The sequence below is a fragment of the Lampetra planeri genome, chromosome 7 (genome assembly GCF_965212315.1).
Source record: "Lampetra planeri chromosome 7, kcLamPlan1.2.h2, whole genome shotgun sequence".
Classification (NCBI taxonomy): domain Eukaryota; kingdom Metazoa; phylum Chordata; class Hyperoartia; order Petromyzontiformes; family Petromyzontidae; genus Lampetra; species Lampetra planeri.
This window is the reverse complement of record NC_136113.1, coordinates 15,420,997-15,433,426: the sequence shown is the minus strand read 5'-3', so window position 1 is coordinate 15,433,426 and position 12,430 is coordinate 15,420,997. Positions and strand designations below refer to the sequence as shown.

Below are 12,430 nucleotides of genomic sequence, written 5' to 3'. Positions count from 1 at the left end.
TCACGATCATTCTCCCAATAGAAACCGCCACCATCGTCCAAATCACGTGCTCTTAAAAATAGCGATAATTGCCCGACAAATCGCCTGCTACATCCAGTACTCTAAATAAATATATTCCTTTTGCGAGGTTGATGTTGAGTTTTTTTAAATTTTGTTATTTGTGCGTAGGCACCGCTGTCCGATACAGGATCACTCTAAAACGTGTGGAATAATTACAATAATTACAATAATAATATTACGAATAATAATAACAATAATAACAAGAAAAATTATAATGACATGGAAACCCCGCGGGGAAACGCGAAGATGAAAGCGAGGGCGAGGAAGCAAGAAAGACGCCGAACAAAAATAAAAGACGCGCGGGTCGCGTGCACCAAACCCCAGGCGAGCGGTCCCGCGTGGTCTCTGCGCCTGCACAATGCCGATCCCCTGGGCTGAACATCTTGTTGGGTTCACACGAAAGCTGTTTCGTGCTTTGGCGGTGTGGGGTGGTGGGTGGTGGGGTGGGGGGGGGGCAACAGCGAGCACGAAGTTGGGGGGGTGGGTGGGGGCGGCTATCGGGACAATTGCCGCGGGACGGACTCCCCGCAGGGCGCGACACGCCGCATACGCTGATCGGGGTCCCGTGGTGCCGCGCATTGTCTCGGGCGGCGGTACAGCACGGGCCCTCGGAACTGTGGCCACGCCGGTCGGGACACACACGTGGTGCGGTAGTGGTAGGCGGCCTGGACACACACGTGGTGCGGTGGGGGTAGGTGGTCAAGACACACACGTGGTGCGGCAGGGGTAGGCGGCCTGGACACACACGTGGTGTGCCGGGGGTAGGAGGCATGGACACACACACGTGGTGCGGTAGTGGTAGGCGGCCTGGACACACACGTGGTGCGGTGGGGGTAGGTGGTCAAGACACACACGTGGTGCGGCAGGGGTAGGCGGCCTGGACACACACGTGGTGTGCCGGGGGTAGGAGGCATGGACACACACACGTGGTGCGGTAGTGGTAGGCGGCGTGACACACACGTGGTGCGGCAGGGGGAGGCGTCCGGGACACACACGTGGTGCGGGGGGGGGCAGCCTGGACACACACGTGGTGCGGTGGGGGTAGGTGGTCAAGACACACACGTGGTGCGGCAGGGGGAGGCGGCCGGGACACACACGTGGTGCGGTAGTGGTATGAGCCGTGACACACACGTGGTGCGGTAGTGGTAGGCGGCCTGGACACACACGTGGTGCGGGGGGGAGGCATGGACACACACGTGGTGCGGGGGGGGGGGTAGGAGCCGTGACACACACGTGGTGCGGGGCGGGGGGCAGCCGTGACACACACGTGGTGCGGCGGGGGGTAGGTGGTCAGGACACACACGTGGTGCGGCGGGGGGAGGCAGCCGTGAAACGCGTTTCATTTGCGCACAAAGCACCCCCGATGAGAGAGCGCGCTCGCACACAGCGACCTCAAAGAAATGGGCCCGACGCTTACAACCAAAAGAGCTCATCAGATCTCGCTCACTCGCTCTCCCTCCATCCGTCGCTCGCTCATCTCGCTCTCTCTCCACCAAGCGAATGAATTCCTATGTTTGTGTCTGCTGGGAGCGGTGGTGGAGCAGTTAGCGCGCTGCGCTCCAAACCCTACGACCCGAGTTTGATTCCCGCTCACGGCCATCAACACCAGTGACGATTATCTGAACCCGTGCTGCCCCCCCCCCCCTCGGTCGACTCAGCCTTAAACGAGTACCCGGTGCAAACTTCGCAACTCGGAAGACGAAGGCGGCCCAGCGTAGTGTTGGCCACCACCCCCCCCCCCCCCCTCGTGTGCCGTTCTGGCCTTCGCAGCGGCTCTCTAAACGCACTTGTCCCAACAGTCTGTTAGGGTTATACGGGGGATCTTTGTGTGTGTGCGCGCGCCTGAGTTTATGGCCAGTGGACGAGCGCGTTCCGTGCAGGCAACCCACGAGGAACGAGCGCCGATTGTGGCGGCAGAGCGCCACGTGCGCTGCGCGTGCCCCGGGTGGCGATTTGTAATGAAACGTTGTCAAGAAATAACCGCGGTTTGCCTTTGTTCATATATATATGTACCACCGATACACGCTCCCCTCTCCCCCCCCCCCCCCGGCATTATATATTAATTTAGTTACTCATGCACGTGTTGGGAAGTATTGCCTATCTAATTACTGCCTATTTATATGTGTGTGTGTGTGAGCCTCTGCGCAAATCAAACTGGCAAAATTGGGTTCCTCCCGGACACAGAATCGCCCTTCCAAATCACGGTTCTTTGTGCGCCGCAGATTATATACAAGCCGCGCGCTGGCAATATAAATAAAAACCTCGTGACATAAAGAATAAACAAAGTCGGTAAACAAGAGTGGGTGGCTCAAAATGCGCCGTGCATATCGGCCGCGCGCCACTCGCCCGCTGGAGGCTCCCGCCGTGGCCGCCCGGAGCAGCGGCTGCACGTCGCCGGATCCGCGCTCATCTCGCTCCACCTTTACGCATTTCTGTTCCATTCGTTTTTTGTTGTTGTTGTTGTTGTTGCTTAGGGTCGTACAGTAGTTTGATTTTGAATGTGTTGATAGTGGCGGGTTGTGCATGTGTGGGTTGTTGTTGTTGTTGGTGGTGGTGGTGGTGGGGAGCGGTAGTGCTACGGTTAGCGCACCGCGCTACCAACACCAGGGGCGAAACTTTGAACCGGTCCAATGCCTAACCCGTCGGTCACCTCGTCCTTAAACAAGTACCCGCTGCGCTGTGCTTAAACGCCAGCACTGGGGAGACAAAGGCGGTCGGGCGTGGCGTTAGCGACCCCCAAACGTGTGCCGTGCCGGCCATCATAGGCGATGGCTTTAGAGCATGTGCCCCAACAGTCTGCTAAGGGCGATACGGCGGAATAATTTGTCCTTTTCATTCATCACGGCTGTGATCGCGCGTGGTCGGGAGGGGATGGATGCTCGCTGCTGGCTGTAGCGACCGCAGGCTCTTAGCGTTGCTCTCTCATCTCTCCCCTCTCTCTCTCCTCTCTCTCCCCTCTCTCTCTCCTCTCTCTCTTCTCTCTCCGCTCTCTCCCGAGACGATCGTCGGGAGTTCAATTCCCATTCAAGGTACGTCCACAGATGCACGCAATGCGTGCTGGAGTTTGGCAGCAGGCACACAATGTAACATTGCCACACATTGCATACTCATTGCATGTATATGTACGTAACGTTTTATATATATATACATTTTCGCGTTTTGGTGTCTCTCCATATATATGTATGCATGTTGGACTTCTTTCGCACCGTACGTAGCCAACCGTGCTAATCGGAGGTGCGGCGGAAGGATAACATACGCAGATATAGACAGGGAAAAAAACGGATAAATGTAAAAAAAAATCAATTATCGTCCGGTAATAATTATTGATGCGGCGATAATCTACGTGCGACTCGAGCACAATTGAAATAAATGACACTCGGAAGAGGCGTGCGTCTTGATGCGTATCGTGAAGTTGCCCTCTTCACGCCGCTGGCGTGGGGCGTGTGGGGGGGGGGGGGCTCTAATTAGATGCGCGTGCATGTTTTTAATATAGGAAATGCCAGAGGCTTCTCAATTTGCGAGCGGTTTAATCACCTCGGCGGTAGTCGCGTCGCGTCTGCGATGTGACATTCAGCGCGCTCGTCTGACGACGACGTGGTGACGATTCCAGATTTGGGAAGAACCACCCAAAAAAAAACCGTAAATAAATGTGCACGCCGAATGATTTGCTGAAATCTATAGGCCGTCGATAGGTGATATTATACATGTAAAAATGAATATTATCGCGAATACATCCGCCGTGTATGATCGGAGTAGATTTTCTAACGTGTGCGCACGCATCGTCGAAACGTTGAGAACCAACGGGCGATGCGCGTGCCGCGGTCATCGTGACAGCGACACGCACAGGGGGAGCGGTGGCGCAGCGGTCAGCGCACTGCGACTTTAAAGCAGCCACGGCGCACGGCAAATGGTGAGTGACAGTAGAGCCGATGCTGACCCACCCCACTCCCATCAGCGACCCGCTTACACATTGAAGCATGGTCAAACACGACCGGCGCGGGGAGGCCATTATCCAGCAGTGGGAGTGAAACATATGACGACATTATTTTTATTCATTATAATCAAAAATACTCGATAATGTCAATCATTTACGCAAGAAATACTCGCTCGTTCTCGAAAACTTTAATATTCAATTTATAACAGCAGCCTCTTGCATTGGAGTATTTGGCTCAGTGCCACCCGAAATAATAACATCACAACTAATTTGCATGTATAATAATACTACTAGTGCATGCAATAACAATTTGCTACGCACATCTGAACTGTGTAACTGCAAGTCCATATAAACGTGCGCGCGTGTATATGTATGGACGTACGTATGTGTACGCGTGAATCTATGTGTGTGTACTTGTACGTGTGAGCGCACACGTGTGTACGTGTATGTGTGGGTGTGTTCATGCGCACGTGTGTGTACGTGTGTGTACGCGTGCGTGTGTTTAAATATGTGGGGAGCGGTAGAGTAGTGGTTAGCGCGCTGTGCTCCGAACCAAGCTACCCGTTTTCGATTCCCGCTCACAGCCAACATCAGTGACGAAAATCCTAACCGGTCATGGGCCTCCCTTTAGATTGACTCGGACTTAATTAAATGAGTTCCTCGTGCGGAGTCTGAAACAACCAGAATTGGGAAGACAAAGGCGGCCGTGCGTGGTTCTGACCGGCCACCCATCCACCCCCGATGTGTGCCGTGCCGTGCCTTCCCAAGTGCTCGCTAACAGCACTTTCTCCAACAGTCTGTGAAAGATCTTTGTGCTTGCATGTGCACGTGTGTGCATGCGCGTACACGCATGTGCGTGTCTGTGTGCGTATGCATGCGTGCACGTGTGCGTATGTGTACGTCGGCACACGCGCCACAAGGCAGCGCCGTGTTTATACACAAGGCAGCGTATGCACGCGCTGCCTTGTTGCGCGTGTGTAAGGCACCCTGCCTTGTTGTCGGCTGCTGGAGGAATTTCACCGTGAAGCGTTCAAGGACCCCCCAGGCGCTGCTCGCAGTCAAGTGGCGCGGCCATAACGCGAGGCAATCACCCGCGAGCCTCAATCACAGCCCAGCCTCTCCAGGCCTGACAGATCCACAGGCAGGCGCGCGCGCGCGTCCGCGAGTGTGCGTGTGTGTGCGTGCGTGGGTGTGGGTGTGTGTGGGTGAGTGTGCGTGCATGAGTGTGCGTGCGTGGGTGTGAGTGTGCGTGGGTGTGTGGGCGTGAGTGTGTATGGGTTGCGTGCGTGTGAGTGTGCGTGTGTGAGTGTGCGTGCGTGTGGGTGGGTGTGTGTGTGTGCGCGGGTGTGCGTGTGTGTGGGTGTGCGTGTGTGTTGGTGTGAGTGTGCGTGCGTGTGGGTGGGTGGGTGTGCGTGAGTGTGGGTGAGTGGGTGTGCGTGAGTGTGCCTGCCGTGCGTGCGTGTGGGTGTGAGTGTGCGGGCGCGTGCGTGCGTGTGGGTGTGAGTGTGCGCACATGAGTGTGCGTGCGCGTGTGCTGGTGTGAGTGTGCGTGCTTGAGTGTGGTTGTGCGTGCGTGAGTGTGCGTGTGCGCGCGTGCATGAGTGGGGAGCGGTAGTGTAGAGGTTAACTCGCTGCTCTCCGAACCCGGCCGTCTGAGTTCGATTCCGGCTCACGGTCAACACCGGTGACGATCTTCTGAACCGGTCCTGGGCCTCCTCGAGGTCGAGTATCTGGTGTGTACACATCGCCACTGGGGAGACAAAGGCGGTCGGGTGTGGTTCTGGCCACCCACCCCTTCGTGTCTCCGTGTAGGGTACTTGCTAACAGCACTTACCCCAACAGTCTGCGAAGGCGATGTGGGGAATGGTTGTCTTTGTGCGTGCGTGAGTGTGAGCGTGCGTAAGAGTGAGCGTGCGTGCGTGAGCATGCGTGAGTGTGTGCGTGAGATTGAGCGTGCGTGGGTGAGTACGTGCGTGAGAGGGAGCGTGCGTGCGTGAGTGAGTGCGAGAGTGTTTGTGCGTGCCGCGTGCGTGTCGCTTCTCACTGCAGTCCATTCTTCCAGTCCGTTGGAGCAAATCTTGAGCTCGGCGTGGAGAGTGCCTGGTTTACCTTTTTTTTGCACGGCATGTTAACACTCGACTGTGCAAACAGCACACGCAGGACACCCAGGTTCCCCCCGCAATTCACGCGGAAAGACAAAGGCCGACGCTGCAGATTATTTAGGGGATGCGCAGCCCCCCCCCCACCTTCTCTCTGGATGTGTGTGTACGTGCGTGTATGTGGGCGTGTGTGTGTGTGTGGGAGCGGTGGTGTAGCGGTTAGCGCGCTACGCTACGAACCCGGCGACCTGAGTTCGATTCCCGCTCGCGGCCACCAACACCAGTGACGATTATTTGAACGGGTCCTGAGCCTCCCCTAGGTCAACTCAGCCTCAAATGAGTGCATGGTGCGGTGTGTAAAACATCAGCACTGGGGAGACAAAGGCGGCCGGGCGTGGTGCTGGACACCTACCCGTCCGTGTGCTAGGCCGGCCTTCATAGGTGACCGCTAGCAGCATGTGCCCCAACAGTCTGTGAAGGGCTACACGGGGGGTCTTTGTCTTGTTGGGGAGTGGTGGCGGAGTAGTCAGCACACTGCAGGGATGTGAGCTCGATTCCCGGCCAAGGTCAACAACGTCTCGCGGCGAGTGATATCCCAACATGTGCTGTCCCTCCCGTAAATTGACTCAGCATTAAATAAGTAACTGGTGCGGTGTGTAAACATTTATTATGGGGAGACAAATGGTCCGTGCACCGCACAAACATGTACGCTAACAGGTGCTCGCTGACAGCACTTGTCCCAAACAGCCTGTTGGAGGCTACACGGGGGAGCTGTATCTTTATCTTTGTTGGGAAGGGAGGAGCCCTTACTTTCTCACCGCGCGCGCCTACTCATTGACTTTACCAATATTAGTATTGGGCATTAGTATACACATTGACAGTGCTCCTACAATATTAGTAAAGTATATTGGTTCTGCCATTGACTATACCAACATCAGTATATTATATGAGTACAGACCTTGACTTACTAATATTGGTATCGTATATGAGTACAGACCTTGACTTTACTAATACTCGTATCGTATATTAGTTCGGTCGTTGACGAAACCAACATCAGCACAGCATGTTAGGATAGCCATTTGAGTTGCTATTCCACACGATGTTTGCCGTAGAGTGACGCAGTTTCGTTCGAACGTGCAGGCAATGCTGCTGTCACCCCACGCCCCCCTCTACGTATTTGGTAACAGTGGTAACTGCCGTGAAATAATTGTTCGGCGGCGCTATCGCTGGGAGAGATCTGGCTGACACGATGTTGTCATAATATGCCGCGTGTATGTGCTGGCACCGGGGGGGGGGGGGCGGGGGGGTGTGTTTCTCACGTTGCGCGCGTACGCCGGTGAAAAGTCACGGGGAGCGTTGGCCGTCTCACCGCTCTTTATTGGCTTTAGCGTCACACCGCGCGGGAGGGCTCAATGATGGGGATGGCACATCTATCTATTTACCAACGCATTATTTATTTACTTAGCTGCTTATTTAACTATCTAGTGATTTATTTACGTTTTTATTGCCTTCGCGCGGGGCTTTTTTTTTTTGTTAAAGCTATTCGTAATAACGTAACGTAGAACCCTAACATACATAATAGAATTCACGCAAATCAACCTCTGGACTCAAAAATTACAACATATGGTTTCGCAAGTATAAGCATAAGCTCGATTATATGTGTGGTACGTGTCGTCTTTCTATCCGTTCGAGAACATCAATGAAATTTGCATCACTTCGTGCCGTTCGCCTATTTGTTTTGGCTTAGGAAACAGTCTACAATGCATGATTATACTGTGCCTCGTGTGGTGCTGCTCGTGCACAAGCGCAAACAACAACAACAACAATCACAACAACAACAACGCAACACATCCGTGAATAGCAACAACAACAAAGCTTAGGTCTTAAAAGAAAAACATTTAAAAAATCAGGCGACGTTTCGGCAAAAGTCTCTTCTTCATAGCACCATATAATTTCGTCGATTACAATTCTGCCCCCAAAATGTCCATCTCCTTTTTTTTTCTAGCCCCTACTGAGAACGTCATCGGAACGTACGTCATTTACATCGCCCGTTCACTCGGTGACGGGTATATTCCGCGTGTGCGTTTCAGCCCGACACACATGAGTGCAATGCACCGTGGTTCTCGTAACGCTACGGGCTACGCGATGCCTTGCGATGGGGCCACGCGTTTTCACGCAAAAATTCGGTCGCAGATTTTATCAGCCAAAGGCCACATAATTCGAGTGCCCGTAATCTTGTATTCAACGTCGTATTCTCCAGTGGGCTGCACGAGGCCTCCTTAGGGTGTCTTTATTGTCACGTGTGAACATTACTTCCGTTTGAAGATACTGTAGAGAAGTCCAAAGATGACGTACTCCAAGATTCAGAGCGCTGTGTGGTTTTGTTTTGACATTATCGCCCGTGGCGATGTCGTGGATTACACTCACAGCAGTTTGTCAGTTAAATTTGTATTATGCATAATAATAACAACATTTCAAATACCGTCTTACCACATCGTCTCAAATGATGTGCCATGAGGAAGGACCATTGCCCAAAACGTCGCCGATGAATGTATTTATTTAAATGACAGCGTTATTAACTAGTGTGTTGGTTTTGTTGTTGTTAAATATCTGCAGAGTCCATTCGTATGATCGTTCAGACACCGTGGGCATTGGATCCTCAGCCCCTCCCTCACCTTGCCCAACCCAGCCCTGACCAGCGTGGTGAAGTATGGTCAAACCACTCCCCATGACCGGCCACATCGTGGGGAAGCCTTCATCCAGCAGTGGCTTGACAAAGGAGCTGTACGTAATTGTTTGTTATGATTACTAAACGTACGATATTCGGACATATAAATTAACCTAGAATGTATACGCGTGATGGCCTTGAAACGTTTGGACATATGTCCGAAATAAAGAGCATTTCGCACTCATAGATCCACACTCATCGGCATTGCTTTGCTGTTTCAGTGTTAGCTATACCGCCGCGCCAATGCACTGCAATATCACACGGTGGTGACATCATACACGGAGAGTAGAGCGGTGGCGCTTCGGTTAGGGCACCGCGCTACGAATCCAGCTACACGCGAGTTCCACTCCAGGCCACGGCTCACATCAGTGGCGAGTGTTATCTTCACCGTTGCACGACTCGCCCTCCCCACCCACCCCCCACTTCACCAGCACTGAAGAGCATGGTGAAATATGGTCAATCACACCCCATGACTAACACGATGTGACCGTGGTTATTATTATTATTATTTTAGTTTTCTTGGTTCTTTCGGTAAAGTCACGTAGAATGGAAATAATAAAATAATAAAATAAAACATACATTTTTTTTATTATGTCTTATTTTTATTATTTTGTATTATGTTTTATTTTTATTATTTTATTATTTCCCTTCTACGTGACTTTACCGAAAGAACCAAGAAGATGAATCCCTGCAGTCACGAAAGCTTAAAATCGAAAATTATTTTTGTTATACAAATGGATAAATAAGGCACAGGCTTAAACATCGCATGAGATCTGGTTGGTCTAACTATTAAACATCGCATCTGGCACGCATATACTTTCACTGACAGCCCTTCGTGTTCACGAGGCAACGTTTTAATACGTTGCAAATGTATAAGAATGATTCGTATAACAAAGTAATAGCAATTAAAGCTACGAGTGATTTGTTCCGCTTTTGATGGGGATCTTATATATGTAACTGTTCAGCACGCAACTAAATTAATTCACTTTTTTAGGCTCGCCCTGCCCTTCACATGGAATCAATATGTGTCCTCTCTAAGATGTCCTTCAATGCTGTCGATTCATTTGTGTTGACAATATATAAAAGCGTCGTTAAACCCGCCACCACCCGACACAAACAATCAGTAAGGGTTGTCACGTAAACAGAACATGCCAATTCGTTACTAGTACAGTACACCGGTGTTTTGAAGGCACCACCATCACCACCACCATCACCACCATCACCATCACGACCACCATCACGACCACCATCAGCATCACCACCACCATCACCACCACCATTACGACCACCATCAGCATCACCACCATCAGCATCACCACACATGATACAGGGTGGTGATGCTGAAGGAACGAAACAGGATAATTGTTCCACAAATCTGGCTGTCACCTGATGAAGCTGGTTGTAATTACTGGCGAAAAGTCGTCCTCAGATTGTAAATGTTGAGGCTTTGCTCTCCAACACACCAGCGTGCTGTACTAGTGACGAATTGGCACGTTCTGTTTACGTGACAACCCCTTACTAATTTGCTGTGTCGGGTGGTGGCGGGTTTAACGACACATTTATATATTTACGCGATCTAACCCCCCAAAAAAACCCTGTGTTATGGATGATATTGGTCGCGAAAGTCCCCTTCGTGTTAAACTCATTTGTGTTGCTTGGTTTTGTCACTTTGGTGGCCCAGGCAAATGTTTCCGGTGAGACGCGATTCTTGGGTCGTGAGTTCTCACCGCGTGTTAACCAAATGGTGCCATCTTCTTGGTTCTATCGGTAAAGTCACGTAGAAGGGAAATAATAAAATAATAAAAATAAAACGTAATAAAATACAATTCTCACGACGTTTCGGCCACAACGCAAGCAGTCGTCCTCAGGTGAAGAACAGGTCTGTCGGAAATACAGCGTCTTTTTGGAGTAAGACAGCGTCTTTCCGACAGACCTGTTCTTCACCTGAGGACGGCGGCTTGCGTTGTGGCCGAAACGTCGTGAGAATTGTATTTTATTATGTTTTTTATTTTATTATTTCCCTTCTACGTGACTTTACCGAAAGAACAAAGAAGATGAATCCCTGCAGTCACGAAAGCTTTAAATCGAAATCAAATGGTGTCACTTGAGGACTCCACGTGTTTCCCAGTCACAAGCAGAGTCATGCCCGTTTGTAGGTGCCACCTTGCAGATTTATCGCGCTTTCTTCAAGGCGTTAAACTGGCCACGTAGCAGTCACGAACGTCGAACATGAATCACGTAACAGCAAAAAACAATATCCCAACAATCAGTTACCAATGTGCGTTTCCATCGCGATTTCGCGTAAACGCGGTTCACCTGTTTCTACCCAACATTCGCTATATACGATGTGAATGAATCATGTGCGGCTATGCGGTCGGACGTGGGACAACATTGTGTGTGTACTGTGTGTGTACTGGTTGTGCTGTGCGTACTGTGTGCGAACTGTGTGTGTGTACTCTCTGTACTGTGTGTGTACTGTTTGCACCGTGTGTGCACTGTGTGTGTACTGTGTGTATTGTGTGTGTACTGTGTGTGTACTGTTTGTACCGTATGTACTGTGTGTGTACTGTGTATGTACTGTCTGTACCGTGTGTGCTGTGCGCGCTACTCGGCAAGCTGCTGTCTCCTCGTGCGGTTTCGCTTTGTGCGCCCTCTTTTTTTAGAACGCATCTACTACAACTCGGGAAACGCATATAACAGATCACCAACGGATCATGGGATGTTACGGTAAACGCAGCTCAATATCAGACGATAAATGTCCAACACAAACTCCTGGCGTGTTGCTGTGCAAACACGAGCGGAAACTCGTTCTGTAAGTCCACAGACATCAACGTAGAGAGCCCATCAGCCATTTGACTGCATTCGTTCAACAAGCCGCGGCACTGCTGATGAGACTCAGGAAGGGGGTGGTCGAAACCGGTCGAGAGTGAGCTGGCTTATACAATGCTGATCGATGCTTACCTCTCCATCTCTCTGTGTGCTTGTGAAGAAGGCCCGTTGCCCGAAACGCTGTATTTTTTTTTTATGTTTAAGGCAATGTTGTTATTGATGAAAGTTGTCTAGGTTCTGTGATGTTCCTGTGTGATTCTGCACCACTGCCAGTGCAACAGCGTCGTTTGCTTGATAATATTTGTCTGGGGAGCCAATAAATAGGCTGAATGACTAAACAAACCATACGTTTTGTTCATTCTTTGAGAGACAGAACGGAGATATGCGTAGATGAATTCATAAATTGATATACATGCTCTACAGTAAACACGCGTATACGAATATTACATATGTAATGTGGTCAACACACGCCTCGTATGTATACACGCATACAGATATACTAACGTAACATATCGTTAGATGTTGAGGGTTGAGCAGATTAATATCGCTCTGTACGCTATAGGCCAACTTCGATTGCGAATAAAAGCACGATCGAGTATACAGACAGCGGCAACAACAATGCCGTGAGGTTAGCAGCAGCAGCAGCAGCGGCAGCAGCAGCAGCAGCTCGTCAGCTTTGCCCGACGGAAACAGAAAATGTGTTTAAAGACACCGCATGGCAGAGGCGCGTCACGGACCGCTGGGGCAAGTGTTGGTTTGCGAGCACCTATTAAGGTGGGA

General features: G+C 51.1%; 1 long non-coding RNA gene across 1 annotated transcript; it reads left to right on the top strand.

The window, feature by feature from the left end:
- The first annotated feature begins 8,709 nt into the window (after positions 1-8,709).
- LOC144720059 (uncharacterized) lies at positions 8,710-11,993 on the top strand. The gene is made up of 2 exons (XR_013585692.1): positions 8,710-8,877; positions 11,485-11,993. It is a non-coding gene; the product is annotated as an uncharacterized LOC144720059 (long non-coding RNA).
- Positions 11,994-12,430: the final 437 nt, after the last annotated feature.